Genomic DNA, 27005 nt, shown 5'->3' with positions numbered 1-27005 from the left:
ACTGTAGTTATGTGAACTGACAGGTAAGGATTATAGCCACAAGAGACTTACGGAATCTTGTCACTTTATAGCTAGTACTTTGAATCTTTTCTTTGCTGTTTAAAGTTTTTCTCCTTGCTTGCTTGCTTTTCTTTTTCTCCATGTTTCCCAAACAGCATTTAAGGCTTTGCTATTTGTCATTGTCAAGAAATAGAGTCACAAGTTAAGAATAATCCAGTTGTTGATTCTCACTTGCTTCCCCCAGAAGAAAAATCATACTGATTTCTTCAGGGAAAAATAAAAAAAAATAAAAAAAATTAAAAAAAAGGCACCAAAATCCTCCTGGCGGCAAACCATATTACTGTGTTATTGAACATTTGACTGTAGACTGAACATCAGGAACTCTTCTTTTAGACATTAGCTTTTGAGGTGAAAGTTTCCCAGAGCACCAAATAACAGGTGAGTGGATGGGAAAAAAAAAAAAAAAGGTGGCACAAATAGAAACAGGGAAAGAATTAGAAGGATTTTACATTTAGAAAAACATTACATTTCAAAGTTTCCTCCAGTGTACCCTTGCCACAAGTCTGATATATATACACATCAGATGTGTATATATATATATATATTCTTTTTTAAAAATATATTCTTTTTAAAAATAATATATAAAATATATTATTTTTTTAAACATCCTTTATTTTTTTTTTAATTTATTTTTTAAAACATCCTTGAAAAGTCCAGATGCAACCAAGTGACGGACTGTTCATGGGAATCATATGTAATAAAAAGATAGACAATATTGTATAGTCAGAGTTGTTTTCTAAGCAAAGGTTGGTCAATAGTGGCTTATTCAGAGCAAAACGTGCAGACAGCACTTTCAGAATGGGTCAAAAGGTTAAATACTTTCTCATTCCAGTCATATTTAGCAATGATTTGATTTAAGTATATGACAGCTTCTATTATCATGGATAATATGAATGAAGTTTATTGTTAAGTGGTAAATAGTTGTTGGATTTAATGTCATGATTACATCTTAAGTAACAGTTTTGAGAGAGTCTTTTGAATAAAAAGCTCTAATTTCGTTGCTTTTTAAAATTTCAAATTTTAAGTGATTACTATATAGTCTGAATCTTTATTTCCTATGGGAAGAAGGCAATTTCATGCTTGGAACTGCTTTTAAAATGCAGTTTACTTTATCAGCAATAATGTCAAACATATGCTTTTTTTTTTTTTTTTTTTTTTTTCCTGATACCTTCATGTTTTGTATCCTTTTTGGAAAGCCTGTGTCTTGTTTATACCTTTGAAATATTAAGTACAAGAGACAGACTGATCTGTCATTCAGAACCACCTTTTCAGGAGCTTACAAAGTAAAATCAAGTCACATCCATCTAGTTCCTGACACATTAGACACTCTTTTTTAAATAACCTAGCCCTTCATGATTTTGTTATCACTAAGTGTAGCAAGTTTACATCATTAGTATTATTATTTTATTTCCCCTCTTTACACAAAAAGACAAAATCTTACAAATAGATTACAAAAATGAACTTCTGTCCACTTGTGGTCAGGAAAAAGAGTTTTTTATAATCAAAAGTTGTTTTGTTCCCCACATAGGTGTGTAGTGTATATTATAAACTCTGCTAATATGTGAACAAAGATAACATTGTGATTCAACGTATTTTATGGTGTCTTTGTTTACTTTTTTAACATATATTAAATCAGATTCATTATACAGAAAGTCATAAGAAGAGATTATGACAAAAACATAGTCTGATCATTTGAGCTCAAGCAGAATTTTTTAGCTTTGTGTTCTTAAAGTATGCACATTTCTAGAGAAATACTATTGTTTTCTGTCCCTTTAGTATTTCAGTTTCACTTGTTTCAGATTGAGCTTCCCAGAATGCTTTTTCATAAGAGAGAAGAAAAGAACTAATTTTTCAGTTCCCAAACTATCCATATGCATAATTCTTATATAATGTCATTTGTTTCACAAGTCATAGCTGTAGATGAGGTTTTCCATCCAGAGCCACTTCCTTATGATGTACTTCTCAATTCTGCTTTAGTTTCCCTGGTCTACAATAAGAAAGAAATGGAAAGACTAAATGAAAATTGTGTTTCTATTCAAGGCTAAGTAATATTTATTTCAAACCTCTGGTGAAGTGATCTTGCTTACTCAGATACATCTTATAAAGTTGTTGTTATTATTATTATTATTATATAAGAACAATTGACAGTCACTTGAAGATACCATGGTAGATTAACCTGTGTGAGAATTCTTCACTGTGGTGTGAATGAAAGGTATATTTTTTCTCAGAATTCCAAAGGTTTGGGAATAGTTGTTCAGGAGCAACAGAACATTTTCTATACTTTAAACTTTATAAGTTAGCTGTTAGAAATTAAACTCTTCAGGCATACTGATTTATAAAGTATTTCTGGTGTCAAAATATCATCCTCTAATAAGGTAGTTAAATGAAAGTAAAAGTTTCATTTGTTATGCACCCTCTTTTAGATTAAAAAAAAAAAAGTTATACTATAAATGCAAAGAATTATAATATAGTATTTAAACATTATCATACTCACAAGAAATTAAACTGAGCTTCAGTGAGAATTTCTACTGTATTTACTTTTTGTCTTAGAAACTGGACTGCATTATCTTCATCTGTAGTTTAATTAGATTTTTTTCCATTCACACTGATGTTTGTTCAAACAGTGTCCTTATAGCCTGAATAACAATGATTAGCAGAAGATGTGTGATGCTTTTGAATTTTGCATACTGTCATATTAAAAATGTAATTTCCATAGATATTGGGTGATAAAAAGGTATAAGAAATATTAAAGTTAAAATATTATTTAATAATACAAAATTAAGTGCTTGTATCTGTAAGACATTGATATGGACAAATACAGTAATTTAATGAGGGATTTTTGTTGTAAGAAACCATAGTTTTTGGGAAATTAAAAGTTATACTTAGGACTGTCTGCATGTAGGAGAAGTTGCCTGATGAATGAAGATTTTTGCTATATTTGTACATAAAACATAAGATGAAGACCTTCTGGATAAGTAAGTTAAACATCACGAGAAAAAGGAGTAGGAAGGGAAACAACTACACACAAACAAAAGGTAATGGGAAATTTCAAGAGAAAATGGTAAAACCAGAATATTCCCCTGCTGATGTTAACTTTTTTTGTCTTCAAGTGTTCAGCTTCTTAAGTGTAAATGATGCAACAGTAAAGTGTTATGTACATCCAATGGAAGCTCCCTGACTCATTGACATCACAATCCACAAAATAATAGACGTTTTCTTCTAACATCTCAGCAAACTTTTAATGGAAAAGTTTTGCATTGAAGTTTTGTGTTTCCAGGCTTCATTGCTTTTTATGAAGCAATGTAAAGTACATGTACTGGAGTAGAAAGATACAAAAAAGTCTTAAACACTTACAACTAAATAGTAACTGCAGAAATAAAACAACACATTTTCGGTATATATAATTGCTTTATTGTTCATTGAATTCATCAGTCTGGTTCAATGTAAGTGGTTGCAATTCTTAGTGAGTTCTGAAGGTGTTCATCAGAGACTTTTGATGAAATTTTACTTTTCCTACAGTTAATCCTTGAAAACTGTTGTTCACAAATGTATATACTGTCAAAAAGCAATGACATGAATGAGGTATGTCTGTGAAGCACAGGATATCTTGTCCTGAGAGAGGTCTTATATAAGATATCTTGCCTAAAGAGAGGTCGTATAAAAGTTCAGTAGAAAGACACAATCAATTATTTTCATTGAATATCTGACTGTAACTCTATACATTACATTTGAAAATTTGCATGTAATGTATCTATGTTGACTGCAAGTGGAGTTGCAAATAAAGCAAAAAAAAAAAGATTATTATTTTGGCAATCTTGAAACCTATTCTCAAATTTCTTTATCAAAACAGAAAGCAAGGCTGCATTTTTTTTTATTTTATTTTTTTGCTATTCGCAGAACTATGTTTAGCTAATGTATCAGAATGCATAAAATTATTTGCTACAGCTATGACTTGCTTTAAATTGCATTTCATTTTTAATGTTGTTATGGTTTGAAACAGCACAGATTATGAGACAGATGTTTAACTCATTTAAATGAGTAGTCAAATTCACCTTAAGTGCTAAACCTGTGAGTGATTTTTAATCCTCATGTTCTGCCACAAATTTTCGTCTTGATTTCATAAAGGGCTTGATATCATTTTACAAATCATAAAATCTTTTAGGATTTTACCCTGAGTTAGCCTCCTTACTTCTGAAAAGAAAATTATACCCCCATAATCAGCATTCATATTTTTAAGGAACTCCTGGAACTGGTAATGATTCAGTGCCTTGGACTATGAAATTTACCACTTTTATGATGATTTGCACAATATTATCCACTGAACAGCTTCTTTACATAAATTTTCTTGATGTACAATACAGTGATATTTCATCAAGCATGAGTTGCTGGTGGCAATTGCATGGTTTTCTATCAATTTTATAAGTCCCTCCTTTTTACCGACAATCACCAGGGCAAAATTACTAGAAGATGTGTTTGCAAAAGTTAAAGAAAATTTTTTTTATGTAATTTTTACTGTTTCATATAAATCAAGAGATTTAGCTATGTCTTTTAATGGCATCAAAGAAACCATTTCTTCAGTGACATTGCATTCTTTATCAATAACTTCAGAAAAAATAGCAAGTTGAGCTGTATCTGTCCCATCAGTTCTGCCATCTATTACCAAAGCATAAAGTTTGAAATTAACATCTTTACTCTCCACATTTCTTTCAATAAAAATTACTATATCATCTGGTAAGACAAACCAATTTTAGAAAAATCCTCTTTTTTATGCAGACAAATTATATCTGTCTTTCTTTTTTTCCATATGTTGCTTAATAAACCCACCACTAGTGAATGGTTTTGACTATTTTTGCAATTAGATTTACTACCACATAATCAGCTTTTTTAATAATCTGTTTGAGGTGTTACTTCTTTTAAAAAATTGTTGAGATGCCTGATGTTTTTTCAGTTCCACTATTCTGTCTTAACAAATCTTTCCTTGATATGCACCAAATTTGGCAGCATATTTCTGCATGTCTTTTCAAATTGTAATCTTTCAAATCTTTGAAAACTGACAGAATTTCCTTATAAATTAAGCATGGTGCCATATTATTTTTGTTGATAATAAAGTACTCATCTGTCCTTTTTTTTTTTGAACATTCCTCTTTCATCCATTATTTTTCTTTTTTTTTTTTTTTTCAGTTCTCTTTTGAGATTACATTAGGTAAGTTGAAATGTTATTATTTGGCAATCGCTGCATTTTAATCACCAAATGGCACAAGTGCATGCAAAATGTAATACACATGGGTTTGAATTTGACTGCATGTGTGTGGTGGGCCTGAGGAGTGGCAGTACTATGACACCACTGTGCCCTTCCCTTGTGAGACAGCATTAGTAATACACAAATGTATGGTTGTTGCTGAGTGATAGGTGCGTGCCCAGAGTCAGGTAGGTCCCTTGACAAAGTAGAGCTGCCTCTATTATGGCATGGGGCAAGGGGTGGCCACAGGATGGGCTATCCTGGCCACATGAGGCCTGTGAATGACTAATTGGGCATGCTTGATTTAGGTGATTTCATGATAGACCATTTGATGGATAAGGAACTTGTCCCAGACATTGGTGGTCAGTGGATCAGTGTCCAGATGGAGATCATCCCTCCAGGGTCAGTACTGGGACTAGTGTTCTTTAATATCTTCATAAATGACATTAGCACTGGAATCGAGTATATTATCAGTTTGTTGATGAGTCCAAGCTGGGCCGTGTGGTTGACACACCTGAGGGATGGAATGCCATTAAGAAGGACTTAGACAGACTCGAGAAGTGGGCCCAGGTGAACTTCACGATGTTCAACAAAGCCAAGTACAAGGCCTTGCACCTAGGTTGAGGCAACCCCCACTATTGATACAAGCTGAGGCCAAAAAGGACCTGGGGGTACTGGTGGATGGCAAAACTGGACATGAGCTATCAGTGTGCCCTCACAGACCATAAAGTCAAATGAATCCTGGGCTGCATCAAAAGAAGTATGGCTAGGAGGCAGAGGGAGATGATCCTGCCCCTCTACTCTGCGCTGGTGAGACCTCAGCTGGAGCACTGCACCCAGATGTGGAATCCTCAGTACAGGAGAGACATGGACCTGCTGGACTGTGTCCAGAGGAGGGCCACAAAAGTGATCCATGGAAGGGAACACTCTCCTGTGAGGACAGGCTGACAAAGCTGGGGCTGTTCAGCCTGGAGAAGAGAAGGCTCTGGAGACACCTGATAGAGATTTTTCATTATCAAAAGGGGAGGCTATGAGTAAGAAGAGGACATATTCTTTAGTAGTATCTGTTGTGACAGAACAAGGGGAAATGGTGCAACTTAAAAGAAGGGATAACAGGTTGCCCGGAGAGGTGGTGAAGGCCCCATCCTTGGAGACATTCAGGGTCAGACTGGATGGAGCTCTGAGATACTTGATCTAGTTGTAGATATCTGTGTTCATTGCAGGGGAGGTGGGCTAGATGACATTAAATGTCCCTTCCAACTCAAACAGTACTAAGATTCAATGTTTTAAGGAGAATTGTTGAAATTACAGTTAGTACAAACACAGCATCAAGCATATGTTCCCTTGCTTACCAAAGAAATTATTTACATTTAGGAAGAAGTAAATGTGTAGAGGTGTGACCTATCTGTACAGGTAGGAAAACACAGTTTTTACAATCCATCACACTAATTTGAAATAGCTTTTTCTATGAAAAGCAAGCTTTCTCAAAGGGAGAATAAGACTTCAGATTGCAAAATACAGTTTTACAAAGATTACATATTTCACCAAACTCTTAAACACAAATATTCCTTATGAACCCTGCTCTGGTTTTGTCATAACCTCTCTCTTTCTCTGCTCCGCTAACTCGAGTTCAGTTCTCATCTTCAGCACCAGTCTTTTCAAGACATGAGTATTCTCCAGTTATTTTCTGTCCAGCTTTTAATTCATAGCACAACGTATGTAATTGTATAATGCTTTAAAACAGCATAAAAGTGCAAGATTGACAATAAGAATAATATATCTTTGGATTAACTTCTAATAATAGAGAATCTTTCTCAGTGAACTGTTAAATATGCATGATGGAATAATACTTTTCTTGATTTCTTTTGCTTTGTAAGAAGAATCCTCTTGTATGAGATTTATTTCGTTACGGATGTTATTTTTCCTGATAGATGCATGCTTTTGTCATTCCAGTAATTAAAAGAGTAGAAATGTAGTTCAGTATCTTCATTCCTTTATCCTATTGTGACATTATTGAACACACCATAAGGGCAGTAGTTAGCCTCACTTGTTTGTTTTATTATATGCCTATCCTGGCAGATGGTGGGGTGCTATACAAATAACAAATGATGATACAGAAAAATAATTATGACACACTTTAGAATCTGTTTAAGCCTCTCTAAGGGTATTGAACTTGTAAATTAAAAACTTTCTTTTCATACAGCCTATAAATCTTTACAAAATCAAAACCAGTTCCAATGCTGAAGTGTTAGTATTCTGAAAATAAATTATTATTCAGGTCATATATTACCTTCTATTTGAATTTTTTCCAGCTGTATAGTGAGACTGTTGGAATTTGTTCTCATAATATTTTTACTTTGTTTGGAACAACTCTTCAGCCATGTGCTTCCCTCCCTCCCCCACAGTGGTCTAATATTTTTCAGTAGCTCTTTGTTTTTATCAGAACTCGATTCTTTGAAGGGAAATTTACTCAAGACTCGAAGAATGTCAGTTTTACTGTGTATAGCTTGCAACATCTCAGAATCCATCTGCTCTATGCCCTGTGGCACACATCACATTTTATGTTTTGACGGACTACAAACAAGCAGCAATGTAGTTTGCTGGCTAATGTTCTTACACTGAACTGTGCTTTTATTAGAGCTGAGGCCTGTGAACCTGTCAAATACAACATCAGTTCCTACCATTGCCTCATGAGCAATGAGGTATTGCTTTGATTGATCTGCATAGTTGCCAACTATATGATACTACTCAGGTATTCTATTTTTTCTTTTTTTTCCTCTGTGCTTAGAAGGAGTTCATAGCCATCAATCAAAAGAAACACGACAAACTCTTCATCTGGAAAGTCTAGAGCTATTAATTTTGTTGAACTTGTGGTTTGAACAAACAGTGGTGTGCTTGTATCCAGTTTATTTTTCATTCAACTTAAACAAGAACTGATTATGTTGCAAACTTCTGTCTCACAATTTGCATCCATCATATAAAGGATTCATTCAAATGCTTTATTTCAATGAAATGATAATAAGCCTCCATTCTTTTTTTTTAAATAGTAAAAAATGGTAGGATTAATTAAATAGTAAGATTATATCAGATGATTGAGAAAGGTAAAATAATTAAATTAATTAAAACTTTTTTCTATTGAATTTCTCTAAGGCACTTTGAAATATTTTACAGTGAACGAGGCTGGACTTTCAGCTGTTGAGTCTGCTTTGAATATTTCCATCCACTTCAAGTGTTTTTGGCTCAAGCCATTCTTGTACTTTGATGGTAGGAAGTAGTGCTTTGAAAAGCCACCAGGTAAACTAGATGATATATTTAAATATAATTGACTGCTGTTTCTGACAAAAATTATATTAGAGATCAGCAAAAAGTTATCCATTATTTTTCAGAGACTTTCTTAGAACATAACAGACCTATTCAGCCTGCCTATCTCATCAAATACAAATAAGCCAAGGAACAGGAAGTATAAAGGATCTCAAAACACAGAGTTCTGCTCAGAGGAGCCTCAAAGTGTAACCTGTTAGAGGACAAGCTCCTATAGTTACTGACATCCCTTAAAACACTCCTTCATTAAAAAAAAAAAAAAAAAAAAAAAAAAAAAAAAAAAAAAAAACATAGCAAGTGCATCAAAATCCAGAACATTGGTTAATTTAAGTATTTAAGAGAAAAATGTTTTTTTTAGGATATATCAAAAGTACAGCCTTTTAACTGGGCAATAATAATAATATGGATAATAATGTTCAGTCAGATTGAGCTTGAATGCATCATGTGTATTTTAAAGTGTGGTATGTTTATGGCCTGAGAGATGGCATTCCAGGCAATGTCAATTCCACACTTTATTTGGAGTAAGCAAGAAACAAGAAAAGTACAGTATTTTCAAGTTCCACTTAACTTCGGATTTGTACAACATATTGCTGGTTGGCTGTTTTTTTTTGTTGTTGTTGTTGTTTTGTTTTGTTTTGTTTTGTTTTGTTTTTACTTATCAAGAGAAGTCAATATTCTGACATTATTAAATGCAGCTAGCAATCGTGTTCTATCAGTCTACATCTTAATCGTCCAAGGCTGTTTGGACATGGAACAGAAAAAAGTAGAGAAACCTCAGAAGTTCTATGGTAAAACTGGTTTATTGTGAATTGAGTATGAAAATATATATATATATATCACTTATTGGAATACAGTGTGGTTGATCTCACCTCTTAGCTGTAGTCTCTGTTACCAAAATATTTGTCTCAGAAAAGCAGTGTCCCTCCAAGCTGGGGGATGATTAGAATACAAAATACTTATCACTGGCAGGGCTCAACATCTTCCCAGTTCTGTTCTGGAGGTACGCCAGCTTGTTGGCACAAGAAGCAGCTCTGCACCAGAGGGGAGAAGTTCCTGTTCTTGCCTGACTGGTGGTCAGTGAGAGTGCAATGTGGAGTTGATGATCTTGAGATGGAGAAAGTAGAAGAGCCTTGAAGGAAGAACATGTATTTGCATCATATTTAATTCTGTAATTGAGGTTTGCATTAACAGTACTTTTATAAGCTTCTAAAAAAGTTTTACAAGCAGTTTGGCTTGATCTCTCTCCAGTTGTTTTTTTTTTTTTTTTTCTTTGTTTGGTTGTTTGAATTTTAAAGAATACAAGGAGCAGTTTTTAAATTATTTCACTATTTTTCAGTTTTAAAGTCTTCCCTTCATGCAAACGCAGAAGTTTTGGTTATTTGGTTTTTGGTGGTGCAGTGCTTTCCAGTTTCTCTATTTTTGGTGTTTTCAGAATAGAACAGATTTATCCAATTCCAGTAGCAAGCTGAATTTCAGATGAATAAAGGCATGTTGTCCAGAAGTGCCTCACTTTAAAGGCTTGAAAAGAAAATGACATGTCTTGAATAGCTTAAAAGTTCTCAATAAAATTTTCTGTGTTCTTCGTCTGTTTTTACTTCTTCTGGTGGCCCATTTTACATACAAAAAAAATTGGTGTGACTAAGAATCTTTTAACATGAAGCATTCATATTTCTGTTCTATCATCTTTTGCAAATGTAGCTTTGGACATGACCTATACACAATTTGTTTTGTGCTTGCATGTGCTGTAAGACTTCTTTTTATTGCTGCAACTTTTTTTATACTCTTCTTGGAAATGATTCTGAGATTGTCTCTGGAAAAAAAAATAGGCCATTTTGTGTCTTCCTCGATTGCTTCTCTTTTTTTTTTTTTTTTGTTTGTTTGTTTGTTTTCCCAGAAGCATGGAGATTTTCTGATAGAATGTATATGTGTTATCTAGATTGTGCTTGAATGGATACATATCATAATTTCAGAGATGACAAAGTACATAATTCTGGCAATGTTCTCTCTGTGCAGAGCTAGTTCCTTCACATTCATCCCTTCCTCACATAAAAGCAGACTGTAAAACACAACTGATGTGGAGAGTGTTTGTACAGGTAGTCATCATCTTAGCCATCAGAAAGCTCCTTGAAACTAGTGGAAGTGGATGACATGTCCAAAAAAGAAGAGTAAACTGGGTATTTAGTTTTGGGCTTGCTACTATTTGTACGAAACAGCAACAACCGAAAAAATAAACAGAAAGGTGCTCTTCAGTGGTAAGTCTGTCTACAGTTCCAAAAACGCTAAGCAATTTTTATATATATAATATATATAAAGTATATAAATATATATATTATAAATATATAATTTTATATATAATATAAATATTATAGAGGTTAATGTTGAAATTGCCTAGACTGGAAGTGATAGATCCAAAGCATATGAAAACAAAAAATACAGAATAGCCACACCTGTTACATGATCTCTGATATAACATGCTCAGTAGTGCAGGGAAAGAATACAGAGAACTCTCTGTGTCTCCCAGTAAGTCTATGACTGTCTAGAGGCCAACAGAGATTCCAAACAGAATTAAGTTGTAAATATGTGGAGGAAGATTTTAGCTTGACAGAAAATGATGAATAAGAAAAGAGCATGGCTAAGAAAGAACAGTGTAGGAAAAATCTGAATGGAATGGTAGGTACCTGGTACTTTTTAACCAGGTACTTTTATCTTATGAGGAACTACTGACCTGTTTGGTTTCCGCAGACTGTAAGTTGAGAGAATGATTTGGGATAAAACTTAAAACAAAAAGTAAAATTGAAAAAAGAAGTTCTTTTATGAATTAGATACCAAAATAATAACTTAGATCCTGTAAACCTAAATTTCCTTGTTTGTTGCCACATATTTAATTTACTCCTAAAAATTAACAATTAGATTCTTATGTTCTACTGGCTTCTTTAGATATTTTTCTTATCATATAAGTTGCTTAACAAGGTTTTTTGTTTCGTTTTGTTTTGAGAATTGCTGGAGTTTGAATAGTTTTTTGAAAGAAGGATATCTTCCAAAGAAGCTTCCATTTCAGTACTCAGAAAATGTCAGTTCATATTTTGGCCTTGAGATTTTTCACCACCTTGAAGAAATCACTTACGCAGTGGTGTCTTTTGAAATATCTTAAGTACTAGCTATCTTGCCAGAAGGATTTAATGTTAGATCTGTAAAGGCTGTGTGACTGGCATAATATGCTGAGAAGGGTCAGAAGGAGCAAGATGAAAAGTAGGTAGAGAAAAACTAGAATAGCCCTTCCAACAAGAAAGAATGGCTCACAGCTTGATGGGAACACCACTGTAATTTTAGGAACGAAAAAAAAAAAACAGCTTTGCTAGATGCAAAACATAATTCAGTCCTTGCAGACCATATTTCAAGAAAAATCTTCCTCTTCCAATCAGTTTAGAAATTAAGATGCTGCAACATGTGCTGAGCAGGACTAATATATTGTTCATCTGAAAACTGTCCTTCCTCTCAATGTGCAGCTGCTCTGGGGCTCAGGAAACTTGAGCTCTGCCAAGCCTTTTGCTAGCCCACCTTCACAACTCCATGCAAGTAATTTCATTCTCTTGTAATATTTTTTTATTATTATTTTTGAAGTGACAGTGTTAATTATTATAAGAAGTCAGGATTAGAAAACTGACTTCTAACAGGAAAAATCTTGTATGTGATCTTGAACAGATAACTTGTTTCAGATTTACAAAGTGATGATGATAATTTCTTTCTACCAATCTTCACAAGCTCTCCAAATTTTACTGCAGACTCTTTGGGCCTTTCTTGCTAGATGTTTTGTTGTTGGAAAATGGCAAAATAAATGGAAAAATGGAACAGCTAAATATCCCACAGTTTGAGAAAGTGTACACCATATTTCATTAAACTTGTAATGGATCACCTCTACTTTAAATAAAATATCTTTGATATACAACTATACTAAGAAATATTCCTCCTACACCTTTTTTTTTTTTTTTAATTATGATTTTCAATTTTTAAATATTATTTGAAAAGCTATGAAAACTCTGGAAAGGTCTGCAACTCAGGTAAAACTAATCAATTTGCAATTCATATAGAGATATAAACTTTATTTTTCTGTCACCAGCAGAAATTTCTCTTGCCAAATAATATCTCTTCCCTAACTGAGATTAACAGTCGGAATTTTCCATCAAAATCCTTTTTTTAATCAACAAGATTCATGGGAATTAGTTTGCTTATAGTACAAAATAAGTTTTTTCTTATTATTGATTTTCCAGTAATGAATGTAATATTTTTGTTTAGATGATCTCTGCATATTGTTTGTGGATATTTCATTGAAAAAAACTCAATTTTGAGACAGTTCAACAGCATTGGTTCTGAAGATGTTTGTGAAAATTCTTTCACGTGTTAAGTCTCATACATTAAATTAAATGTATGGATAGTTTTTGGATAGACTGCCTTTTCTAGTGTGATCTCCTCTTGGATCCAGCTATTTAACGTACTTCAGCAGTAGTGTGAGAATGGGAGAATGTTGATATTTTTTGACATTGGGAAATTCTGTTTTTTCTTTCCTCTAATAGAAAATCTAATGCATTTCTTGAGAAAAAAAAGAAAAGAAAAAGAAAAAGAAAAAAGAAAAAAGAAAGACAGTTTACATATCCTCTTAATTTTAAATGAGTTAAAGTTTTCTGTTGAAGTCTTTTTAAGAGAAGGGATGTATATCTTTACTTTTTTTTAATATAAATGTTTTTGACAATATTCATAGTATCTTTAGAAGTATTAACACTGAATTTCATGGTGACCAGTGACTTGGATATCTACAAATTTTTGCAGTTTATGATCAGAAACAGTTGTTTTTCTGTCAAGTCATACTAATGTGTTTCATTGCCAAAACTGCTAATGCGATCAGGATAGAAATACTCATAAAATGGCTTAAAACAGAAAAATCTCTGTCTTTTCAGTGTAAGGCAATACAAAGAATTAAATACCCTTTACATTTCAGTGGCTGACCCAAAGACATGGTTTATAATCACTGTTTCCTATTGAGCGTGTAGTTTTGAAAGCCACAGAGCAGCCACTCTAACATTATTCTTTCATCATCCCATCTGACAGCTGTGTTTCACATTTGGTGTATGAGAGTAAATTAGCATCCACATTGCTTTCAAAAACACTGTCAGAGCACCATGGTCTTAGCATTCATTTTTGGAAAATGTGCTACCAATGGTCCTAGGATTACATTTCTCCATATGAACGATGAATTCTTTTTAATTATTATTTTGTGAAGTTTTGACTTCTTTTTTCTGCCTCCCCTGTAGGTCTGAAATGTAGTTTCTTTTCAATACCTCAAGACACAAGAAAACAGCACAACTTCCTTTCCCTTCCCCTCTTTATCTTTCAGTAGACAACTAAAACCATTATGAGTTATGGGAAACAGAAGTAACTGAGTCAAAACTGGTTTTGTTCCTGTCTTTCTAAAATGTTGCTTTTGAGACAGGTCCTATTAAATTATTCCATTACTTTTAGTATCAGCTGGAGTTTATTTTCCTTTCTTGCAGATCTATCTTCTTTTCTCAAGAGCCCTCAAACCTGGTTTATTGCATCTCAGTATCCTCTTGGTTTCCTATTCACTCCTAAAAATTAATTTTCTTCTACCTTCCTAGATGTGGACTTCTTTTCTAACTTCCAAGTCTTCTTCCTTCGTAGTTGAATCCTCTTTTCCCCTTCCCATTTAGTAATATGGGAAATGGAGCTGTGCTGTTTCCACCAAATATTTCCATTCATTGAGAATATCATTATGTAAGTGAAATTGAAGTTACTGAATTTCATACTGTACTTGGTTGTTTGTTTGGTTTTTTTGTTTGTTTTTTAAGAATTCCATAATAAAAAGAGGTCAAAATGAAGTATTTTTTATTCTTATAAGAAACAGCAGTTCAGTAGTCAATGGTACATGTAATTGAACACAGTGAAGACGTTTTTTTCTATGCATATAACATACATACTTATTCTTTCTGTTACTGGAAAGTAAATGCTTCTCGAATGACCCTACCATAATACTATAATGGGATGATAATAGGAGGGTGGTAAAATCTTCAGCTACAGCAAATGAGAACAAGCTCAAATTCAGCAGCCAGGGACATGAGGAAAAAGAGCAGCTTACATTCAGAAAGCCTCAGATAGGTACAGCTTTCCAAATGAGGTACCCTTACCTCCACTGCAAGCACTTAAATGAGGTCTGGGAAGGGGTGGATCCTGGCTTCATCCCTTCCAGTCACTCAGGTGCATTGCTTGCACCTGAGCTTCTCTGGCTTGGCTCTGCCTTCCCACCAGGGGCTCAGCCACTGGTCCAGGCCATGACTTAGCATTTCCACAACACCCTGCAAACACACTTCTCATTAACTCATGTGAATAAAGAAATATTTATCCACTATAAATGTCCACAAGATATTGCAAATGGGGAAATATAGCATCACATAGGAAGACATTTTCTGTTAGTCACAATAAAGAATTCATTATTAGCATTAGTTCAGTAGTCAGTATAAACTCATGGAAGAATGTATTTTTAACATCATTTCAAATGAAAAATGCTGCCAAAATTTGAAGAACTGCACAAATAGAAAACATATTTTAGAATTAAAAAAGGCTGGATTTTATACTTGCTCTTACTTCTATCCACATTGAAAGAGAAAGTTTTATAGGACAAAACCTTCAGTTAATTTTTTACTTAGTTACTTTTTACTTAGCTCAGAAGAGTTTTCTGTAGGACATTCCCTGCACGAATATCTACAATCCTTATAATCTGTTGATGAAGGCATCAAGCACAAAAGGCACATAGAGCAGTAAATAAATAAATAAATAAATAAAATTTTAGCAATCTCTTTCCTAAATACATATGCAAATAGTGGTAACTTCCTAGTCTTGGCAAATAAATCAAGTATACTATATTCAGTTAAGACTGACAGAATTTAATTTATTTTTGTACCCTGACACTGGCATACAGTTCATTCTATTAATATCAACAAATCAATAATATCTGGTAATCTACAACGAAGATATTTTCACAGCAACCTAATGTAAGTAGCAGTTTTTGTATAATTAGTAGGACTTGTTTTCTAGTGTTCTTCACTTGTAGATTAAACGCAATACTAAATAAATAAATAATACATTAAATGCAATACTAAATAAATATTCATGTCAGTATCTACTCTTAGAGATATGGTTACCTAGCCAGAGTGTTCTATTAAAAATATATTTAATTTACTTGTAGGTGTCACCCAGTAAGTGTGAGAATTAATACTTTGACTACTAGCCTTTGTCAGGATTCATAGGGAGAGGTCAGGAAAACTCTATTGGTCAAAATGTCAGTTAGGTTGCCTGATAGATTATACCTGTGAGTGCCACAGTTTAAACAAACTGATAGTCTATCTCAACAAGAGGCCACTTTCGTGAAAATTTTATTAAATGTTCTAATTGAAGCGAATTACCAGATTATACAGTACATGTAATGTGATGCATTTGAAGTTCCCAGAAAGGAATTAATGGGATATAATAATGTTTTATATGTAGAAAGAAATTTGGTAATGTTTTTAACCAAAAGGAAAAAAAAAAAAAAAAAGTTATTATAAAATCAGATACCAAGATGATGATATGCTCCCAGAAACTGAATATTAGCTTTTGTTTACCTGGTTCTATACCAGGAAAATTATCCCCAAGGTACCAGAAGATTCTTTGATATATGTTGCTCACTGGATATGTGGAGCTCTGTTAAACGACTTTGGTGTGATTTACCTTCCAAACATGCCCTTAGGGTGGTAAGGAAAGGGCACCCAGAACTTGGGCTTTGAAGTACAGAGGAAACTAATATTACTGAGTGTGTGTCCTGATGTTAAAAAGTCATTTTCCAGCTTTTACATATGATACCAGTTTACTTTTCTATCAGTAACAAAAGGATAGCATTATGATTATTCCTTCATAGAAGCATAGTTTAGTATTATTTTTATGGAGGTTATATTCACCATTTTTCAGTGGACCTGATAAAAGAAAGCAAGGATGAATTGGAGTAAGACAGAAAAGTTAGTATATGGTCTTCTGTAGTGGAATTCCAGGGTCACAGCCTGAACCAATGAGTGGGCTACGTGAGTGTGTGGGTGCCTGGAGCGGAGGGGGGGGGGGGTGGTCTGGAGCCACCCCTTCTGTCTCTGCCATACTTGCTGTGCAGTCTGAGTCTGCGCGGATCCCCCTTTTTGCCCCTGCCCTTCTCTCCAGCGGCAGGACGGTACGAACGGGGGAGGGTCACATTCCTCAGCTTGTCCCTCCCTCCACCCTGTTACCAGGAGGGGTGAGTCAATTCCTTTTTGATATCTTCACTTCACTTGTTCTACATCTTCCTAAGTAACTATCAGCAACTATCAAATTAGTTTATTTCTCTTTCTGTTTCTTTTTTTTCTTTTCAGTAAAGAGTGGAGCAAAGTTACTTGAATGAAAATTGTTGGTCTAAGTGGTATTTACATACAACATTTCTGATACATCTGAAATGGAAGTAAACAAGCCTTGTCTGAAAAATCCACCTTCGTAAGTAAAGACTGCTTGTTCTGGAAATTTGAAATCTCACTCCAAATCTGAATGAAAGGATATACCAATCTTACTGAAGAATATGTTGCAGGAGCATGGTAGATTATAGTGTGCTATCAAACAGCAGGAGGTAAGGAATAAGAACATGAGGCAGAGAGGAAGAGTGCAATTGCAGTTAAGTTTACAGACATTCTGCTGCAGTTTAAAGTGATCTATGGGAGAGATGCAAACTCATGCATGTTATCTCAGCTGGCAAACTCTGTCTCAGACCAGTCATGCGCAAGTAAGGTTAAATTAGCTTCTTGTTTTGTGAGAAAATACTTAGCATGCTTATAAATTATTTTGACCTTTTTAAAAAAATTATTACAAAATTGCTAATGTAAAATTATCTTAATTCTGTGCTTATTGTATGTTAAATGTCATTACATGTTACATTGTATATTAAATGTTAAATTGTATGTGAAATGACAAGATACTTTTTACTGAAAGGAGGATAAATTTAAACATAGAAAGGGAAGAACTTTATCCATGGAGAATGGCACCTCGGTCTGTGTATAAGCTGGAAGAATACTTACTGGGGCAAGAATGAAGACACCTATTGTTCTGCATCCAAGTAGAAAAAGGAAACAACAACAACAACAACAAAACAGAAGTATAACTGCCCTGCAGCTATAGTGAAGAGTACAAATGGAGAGATCAGTTCATTATTATGACAGTACTGTTTGCAGTACATCTTTCTGAACCATTTTAAGTAAAACACTTCTTTGAACTTAGAATTTGATAAGTATAATGTGGTTTTGAAACTGTAAAATGGCTGCTAAAATTAGTAGATAATTGTTGCTGTGTTAGATGATTTATAGCTGCTAATAGTTCAGCCGACTACTCACCACTGTAATAGACACTACAATTTATAGTACTTTCATATGCCAAGACTTCTGACTGTTCCATAAGTAATCTGTCATTCTGAGAAAAACAATGGCCATTACATTGGTCACAGTGGAATAGATTATTTTTCAGCCATATTTGTCAAGAATCCTATTCAGATGATATTTCAAAAGCTAAAACATGTCATAATGATTGTTTGCTTCTAATCAAGTGTACTGTTTCTGGAGTCAGTTTTAGTTTCTTATCTTTATAAATGGAATAGAACATTTTTGAAAAAAAAAAACTATGGATTAATAGATGAACAAATTTGTTTAAAATTCATTCAAAATTTATGTCTGAACTTTTAGAAAGTACAAGATTAAAAGAAGATGCTGTCAGTCAGTCTTATAGTAATTACTTTAAAAATGCAGTGTTGAAATTATCTGAAATACAGGTTATACATAAGATTTGTTGATTCATTCATATTGTAGTTAAGTTCACTATACTATAATCAAAACAGTAAACCAAGACAGATCTGTAGTTTATCCTCTCCTGCTATTATTCCTTTACACATTTTTTGGGAATGAAGTGGGCCCAGGTGAACCTCATGATGTTCAAAGCCTAGTGCAAGGTTTTGCACCTAGGTCAAGGCAACATACACTACCAGTATAAACAGGGGGATGAAGGACTGAACACAGCCCTGCCAAAAAGGACTAGATGGTACTGGTGGATGGCAAAACTGGACATGAGCTATCAGTGTGCCCTCACAGCCCATAAAGTCAAATGAATCCTGGGCTGCATCAAAAGAAGCACGGCTAGAAGGCAGAGGGAGATGATCCTGCCCCTCTACTCTGCGCTGGTGAGACCTAAGCTGGAGCACTGCACCCAGATGTGGAGTCCTCAGTACAGGAGAGACATGGACCTGCTGGACTGTGTCCAGAGGAGGGCCACAAAAGTGATCCATGGAAGGGAACACCTCTCCTATGAGGACAGGCTGACAAAGCTGGGGCTGTTCAGCCTGGAGAAGAGAAGGCTGTGAGGTGACCTGATAGAGGCCTTTCAATCTCTACAGTGGAGCTACAAGAAAGAAGGAGACAGACTTTTTAGCAGGGTCTATGCTGACAGAGCAAGGTGAAATGGTTTCAAGCTTAAAGAGGGTAGATTTCGGATAGATATAAGGAAGAAGTTTTTTACAGTGAGGGTGATAAGGTACTGGAACAAGTTGTCAGAAATGTGGTGGATGTGCTGACTGGAAACTTCCAAAGAGAAGCTGGATCAGGTTCTGGTTAATCTAATTTAGCTGTGGATATCCGTGATCACTGTGAGATAGTTGGAATAGATAACCTTTAAGTGTCCCTTCCAACTCTAAGGATTCTATGATTGTATGATTCTGTGATTTTAAGTTATTTCCTATATGTTTCATAAGAAAAAAAGTAGCCAGAAGAATGAAGGAACCCTTGGTACATTACCTCTGAAAGATCCAAAAAATGGAAAATCTGTCATTAGAGTCAGAGAAAACAATAGGCTAAGTGCATTTAAACATACACCAAAAATGAGAAACTCTTGAGTTAGAAATAAAAATCATGAAAAGATGTTTTCTATCAGTGTGGGTGAGAAATGGCTTTGTCTTGTAAAAGGTAGAAAAAAAATTGAAAAAACACCTTCACAAGGAGTTTAGAGAGAGAAAAGGGTAATTGCTGTGAATATTGACATCAATCTTTAGAAAGAATTCTCAAATATTTTACCAGAGTCAAAATATGAAAAACAGAAAAAGTTGCAATAAATAAATAGTTCCATTATTATTCCATTCTGATTATTATTCCATTACTGATCTTGTGCTTCTTTTCTTGCAAGCATCACTCAATATTTCCTAGAAGAACAGTAATTATATAATCAGACACCATAACTATTTGATTCAATAAGATATCTCTTTCTGCCTGAGGAAAAATATCTGTTTCAATTACTGTATAGCATTTGAATAACTGTTTTAAATGCATTTAGTGAGATGAGTTCTGTATTGTTTCCTCTATCTGTTTGGTCTTTACTATTTCTATAGCATTATACTTTATATGTCTCATAAATTCAGAAATTTTAAAGAATTTAGAAGTAAAAGTAACATAGGTGGCAGCAAAATGTTTTTAATAATAAAAATGTGGTGCTCCCAGGCACTACTTTTCTACTGAAATCATAGCTTCCTGAATCTAAAATTTATGATAAACAACTCTAGGGGGAACAAAACAAAGGAAAAATAAAAACAAGAAACACACAAATCTTTTCTACTTTGATGCAACATAAGCCTTCATATAAAAGTATCAAAACCGGACACGTTTGTTCAGATGGATACATCAAAATATAATTTTTTTTTTTCTTGAACAGCCTTTAGCCTGCAGTTTTCAGTAGCAAAGTTAAAAATTAAGAACTGGTGTTTTTTAATTGTCTTCTGAAAATGACAGAACTCTAGTTGATATTACTGCAATTTTGTATGGTAACATGATATCGTATCAATATACATCAGAGACAAATATGTGTCTACACATATTTTTATGTGAATATTTCACGTGCACTTTTTCCTTAATGAAAATATTTGTTGATTAAAAGTAGAAAACCTAGCAGAGCTCTTACTTATGTGTATAGTTTGTAGAAAACAAGGACTAGATCCAAACAAAGCAGTTAATGCCACCTTTAAAGAGCAAATAAACATTACTAAGTATTGGAAGTTCCCTGAGAACATATTCAAAGGATATATTAAATAATTAGAAGGAAGAGTGTGAATTGCTATGGGTAGAAATGAAAACCATAACTCAGGAGACTTTTCATTATTATCAAAGAAAAGAATTAATCAGGGGGGAAATTAGAACTCTGGAGGATGAGATCAGAGACAGGATGACACAGGATGGTAAATTTATTGAAGTATTAAATTAATACTTTCTTAATATAGTTAGAAAGGCTAACGCTGCTGGATCAATAGCTGGCAACAGCTTCATGCTCAGTTCTGTGTGCATGCAGTTAGGTTTATTTTCTCTTTCCACCTCACTACAAGTTATATCTGATGTTTGTTAATATTTTTTAAACTTCAGAAACACAGATGGAGATAGATCCTTACTACCACTGTGATTCTTATTAAGTTTGTGCCATGCCTATCTAATTCACATAGGTATTCATATCCCTAGAGAAAATATTTTACACGTCAGTGCTGCTGATGATTTGACAATATTGTAAAGTACATACATACAGAGGATTGCAGTGACAACTGTCTCCTTTCTTTCTCTCATTATTGTTTTTTTGCATAGTGTAAACAAATTAATGGAAACTATCTTTCCATAAAAAAATGTTGATGTCAAAGAGTAGGCACTCCCCTGGTTCCAGCTGCCTTTGACATGACAACTGAAAATATAACCCAGAGAAAATAACTGAAATTGTTTTTTTCAAAAAAATGTTTCTTCTCAGTAGCAAGCCAGTTAATACATATACTAAATTGACATTTAAAAATATGAAGCTCATTTGGAATACTTTAATTATACAGTCAGCTATCTAGATGAGGAAATAAATATATAAATCATATTTCAGAGTTAATACTAACATTTAATACATAAATGATCACATTTCATGTCTCCTGTAAATATTTCATTGTTTGTATTCTACATGGACAATAGGGAGGGCAGACAGAATCTTTCTATGCTGTCAGAAGTAACAAAGAAAATCTATGTATAGAAGGGTTTCATCTTCCACAGTCTAGAATTTTAATCAGTTTAACATATGAGTAACTCAGGAACTGTTTCTCTGTTGTTCTTTCTTAGCTAATTTTAGAAATGTATCCTCATTCATCAGCCATATCAACCATTTAGTCCTTAAGCAGTCCAAACAAATTATAATTAACCTTTCAAACTGAACATGGAACTAATAAAATATAATTCTCAGGCCTGGGTGGCAATACAGATTTTGAAAGGATCTGGTCCCTTGCAAGTACATGCAGGAGGGCGTTAGTCCCGTGCTTGTATAGACACAGTCTCTCTTTTCTCTTGGAAGACTCTTTCTTTATTCTGAGTAGCTGTGCATGAATTCCAATGCGCTATTTTGTTCTGTCCAGCAAAGCTTAGCCTTGGCAGCAGACTCAGCTAAAGCTTCAGTCATGGTCATGGGACTCTTGGCACAGGAGTGTGAGGTTCAGAGTAAGCAGAAAATGAACTTTCCATGGAGATACACAGCCCTTAGTGTCAGTGCCAGGCTAAATGAAAGAGGAGAAAGGAATTGTTGCATAGTACGTTTTCCAGTTTTGATAGAGGGGGTTATTTTCTTTGAACTTTTATCTTCAGGGAAGTGTGGGAGGTGGGGAGGAAATTAACATTCTCTTTGCAGAAGTAAATTATTTGTCATATAAAGATATTACTGTTTATTGTATTTTTTTTTCTGACTCTGGAGAGGTGTTTGATTTACATACCAGTATTAAAGTGCTTTTAAAATTTTCAGGCACTATCATTTCTTCTGCCTCTCAGCTAAAATATTTATTCAGAAACTACTCTCATAAATAGTCATTGTTCCATTTCCCTAGCAATTTTAATGGCTCTTTTCTGAAACACTGAACACAGAATGCTAATAGAAACACCAGAAATATGAAAAAAAATACCTATTGTCCACTCTGTGACGACACGTCCACATCAATGACTCATGTTTAACAGCTTTTTTTTTCATTCCTATACATCAGTGCATATCTAACAAAACTAAATGTTCTGCAAGAGCCACTGTTGCCCAAACAACTCTCAAAGCTTTCTTCATATGCCTATAAGGACAGGATATTCTGCTCAAATTATTAAAGAAAGTATGTCGGTACCATCTGAAACTTTCACTGAATGTACCAAATTCATGTAGGTCTTATGTATAACCTTGACATCTGCAGTGGCTTAGAAACATATAAGCTTATTAAAATGGCATATATTGTCTAAGGGCTTTCCTATGCTGCATTGTAGTTGCACTGACCTCTTTGCAACTACAACTGAATAAACATTAGCCTGAGATATATCAATATACATTATAACATACTGTTACAGACCCAAGCCAGTTAGGGTAAATTTCAGCCCAAGGATTGTGATCAGTTGCTTATATATGATGCTGTACAGTTATGGCTGTTTGGCCAGGTTCAGGATTACATTTACCCTACAATCCAAGATTTTTTGTGTTACTGACAGTGTCAGATGGTATCTTTTTCAAATAAATTACAGTGATTTTGCCTATGATATTTCCAGATATATTACAAGTCTTGTCAAGATTACAAGAATGTTATTAGAATTAAACTTTTCTTATCTTCTCTACTTTCACCTTCATCAAAGCCTCTATGCTTTTTTAACATCTAGCCATAGCTGGTCATCAGTTTGTGGCTGCAGGCTTGTGTTACATTTGCTGACTTGAATGCTTGAATCCACACAGTGGATGGATCTTTAGGAAAAGTTTCTGAGCTCTTGAGCCATCTGATACTATCACAATACATACTGAGAGTCTGAATTTGCGATGTCTTCACTTAAGACAGAATCACATATAACTTAGTGCTAAAACAATGTTAAAAAAAATAAAAAAGAATCTTTTCAGAGAAGTATCTTGGTAAAGAAACCTCTCTTTTAATACTTTCTGAAATTGACTCTGAAACAGAGGTGAAAATGTAGATTTCATTGTCAAAGAAAAGCAGGTGTTCTGGAAATACTTCCATAAGAAATTCTCTTAGAAATAATTAATTCATCTAAAAAAAGAATGAAAGAAACAAAATTGTGGTCCAGTTAGGAACAGATGAAATAAGGTAATGTGGTTTACTACTTAGTATTTCTAAAAACCTTTTATTTTAATTAGATGAAGACTTAGTAACTCATCCTTTCATTGAGAAAGTAGTCAGATGTGAACTGTCTTTGAAAAGTGAAATATATTTGAGTAGTCAAAAGTAATTGGACTACTTTATAACATATCCTACCTGCCGTGCGAGCCATTAGCATTCTCATAGTTCAGGTATATGCACTGAAAAAATTATGGTGAGCTAGCACAAGAAGCAACTCAATATTAATCCAGCCTTTAGACAAATATTATAATAGGATTTGCACATATAAGGGGCAAATTATCTTCTCACTGTGTGCTCTATATATCTAGGGTATTAATATTAATATGCATTGAAAGAAAAGTATATCCATAATCACAATTGCGTTTATGATTAAAATCCATATATGACATGAAATTGTAGAAATATTAATAATTTTATTCCATAGTTTTTGGAATGTGAAATGAGAAGTGTGGATCCAATTTTTGTTATGCAGTGTTTCAGAGAACTGAATAATATCCAAGAAATTGTTATTGTCTGTTTCTATCTGTCAGTAAAACTTCTATTGTTTTAATGTCATTTCTGATTTACATTACTTGCAGATCTTAATATTTATGATTTATATTTATGATTGTAGATATGAGGTGGAAACACAACATTGGTACACAAAACTGCTCAACATGATTCTGTACTGTGTATTTATTGTGATTGAGCATGCATCTTAAAAGGGTAAATTCAGTTGGCTAATAACCCGGCTCTTCCCCACTGATAGATTTCTCTCTGTCTCTGTGGACTTCATCATTCCCTATAAAGCTAGATTCCACTGTAAGTTGGAGGGCGAGTGTGTTTTGCTATCTTAATTCTGAAATAATTATCTTAAGGAAAGGCATCTCTGGCTGAACAGCAGAATAACAATCAGTACTCTATTTTCATTTGGCGTCACAGAGATCACTCATCCTGAAGTGTCAATACAGCAGATTTGGTACCCTGTCCAACAGAGGTAGGCTATTGGGCTCCATCACCTGCACACTGAAGAAACGCTTCCCAGTGTTAGCTGGATTGTCCTATTGAGCTAATTTACATTAGATCTCAGTATTCAGTGTCTCCCATTCCTATTCAGTTGCAGAGGAGATGCCAAAATGCTACCGATTCAGAATTTCTTCTTCCTTCTGACTTTAACTGTTTGGAGGGAGGCGAAGTATGGATCAAAAGATAGAAGGGCTTAAAACAACATATGTTACTGCTCACATAGTAGAATGGTAACAGGAGGATCACACTGAAAGGGGGTTACTTTTCCCCTCCATACCAGACTGTAACCATCTGCCTTTTGATTTGCAGTAAATTACTTTTGATAGTGTCGTGGAGACAAATTGTCTTACTTGTCACATTGTCTTACTGTGGCTCCCTGCCTGGTTTGCTAATTTGAAGAAGCAGAGGGAATCCTCCTTTTTTTCTCTCCCCCTCCCCTCCCTCCCTTAGGAATCAAAGCTTACATGAGCAGTGAAAAGTGAGAACAGGAGGAACAATCAAGAGTTGTGCTTGGCAGCAGCCAGTCTGAAAGCTTGCTCAGGTGCTCAGGCCTTTCCTCAAAACCAGCCTACTCTCACATTACTGTAGGTCTCAGTGCCTTCTGTTTAGCAGATGCCCTGCGCTGAATACACCATCTTCTGTACCAGTGCTGCCACAGCTCTGGAAAGCAGCTTCTTATCCCACCTGGTCAGAGTAATTGATTTCAGTCAGATTACACGTACAAAGAGTCTAGGCAACCAGAATATTGTGTTCAGGGTATGTAACAAAAATACGTTGCTCTATTACTGAAGGCAGTTTTTTAATGATAATTGGTTATGCTTCGTTCTACAGATGTGCCAAATCTAGGTATTCTAAACAATGATTTATCACAGTAGCTTAACAAAGTAACTCCACATTCTGATTGCCAACTAATTTGAACAATATTTAATGTAATATGAAAGATCTGATCAAGCTGTGGAGAATGAATGTCAGATTCTTGAAAGTTTGTCTTTAATGTGTTTTCACTATTCCATGAGCATTTCAGATTTATTCAGTGTTATTAACTTTACTGTAAAATAAAGAAGATTACAAAATTTATGAAAATCTTAGGTAATTAGTAGCTAGACTAAAGCTGATTTATTTGCCCTTTGGAAATAGATTTCCTTTTTTTTTTTTTAATATAAAACAAGACAATCTTTTTCCTTGAGATTGAATAAAAGTCCATTTTGGCAAATTTTGCAGACAAAAATGTTGCATTCATTGTAATTTTGTACCACTACAATTTTATTTGCCTGAGATACCAAAGAAGACATTAGTAGCAATGTCAAATGTACTCCAGTATTTTTTAAAATGAATGTTTTTTTTTTTTAGATCATTATACCATTCTACCTTGAGATGACCTTATTACAATTTGTTAAAGCTGTACCAGGGAAGAAGTTGTGTTGCATCAAGATACTGAGAAGTTGGTAAGGAGCCACAACAACACTGTTAAACCTGCGTCTCCCCCAGTCCCTACTGTAAGGAAGGAGGACTCAAAGAGGAATGAAAAGTACATAAATTGCATTTAACAGAAGTATCATAAGCACAAGATAGCCTATGAGTAAGTTTTCAAATTTTCTGTAGGTAATATGTATCTTAGATGGGAAACATAATCACAGTAAGTTATTATAGTGACAGCAATACAGTTTAATGTACATGGGAACATTTAGTTATCTATTTTCTAGATATTTTCTATTTATTATCTACAACATAAATGTAGAAACCCTGGTTTATGTAGCACTGATTTTGAGCTAGCAGGCTGCTGAAAACTTTGGTACAGAATGAAATTAAATAGTCTGATTTTAGATGAAAACTCTGTAAACTGCAGAAGACTGAGGGTTTTATCCTATATAAATATGTAGGCTTTGATAAGCACCAGCTTATCTTTGTACACATCACTGACCAATGTAGGTATGACTTTTGCTAGGCATTTTTCCATAGAATTTTCTGAATATTTTATTTCTAATTTGGTGTCTAAATTAATGATCATATCTGAAAGATGCATTTCATACATTTCATGATTCCATGATTTCAAAACATAAAATATTAATTTGGAAATTCAAATTCAAATTCAAATGATAAATAAATAAATAAATACATGTACACAGATAATTCTGTTAA

At 34.1% G+C, this 27005-nt stretch overlaps 1 long non-coding RNA gene across 2 annotated transcripts; it reads left to right on the top strand.

Annotated features, from left to right (window-relative positions):
* The first annotated feature begins 16891 nt into the window (after positions 1 to 16891).
* LOC121109146 lies at positions 16892 to 26716 on the top strand. 2 transcript variants are annotated; one of them, XR_005849654.2, is made up of 3 exons: positions 16892 to 16946; positions 17062 to 17179; positions 26217 to 26716. It is a non-coding gene; the product is annotated as an uncharacterized LOC121109146 (long non-coding RNA). The 2 variants fall into 2 exon arrangements; XR_005849653.2 differs by lacking the exon at positions 26217 to 26716 and adding an exon at positions 17669 to 23796.
* The last annotated feature ends 289 nt before the right edge of the window (positions 26717 to 27005 follow it).

This window comes from Gallus gallus, chromosome 1 (assembly GCF_016699485.2).
Source record: "Gallus gallus isolate bGalGal1 chromosome 1, bGalGal1.mat.broiler.GRCg7b, whole genome shotgun sequence".
In the NCBI taxonomy this organism is placed as follows: Eukaryota; Metazoa; Chordata; class Aves; order Galliformes; family Phasianidae; genus Gallus; species Gallus gallus.
This window is presented reverse-complemented; position numbering and strand designations above follow the sequence as displayed.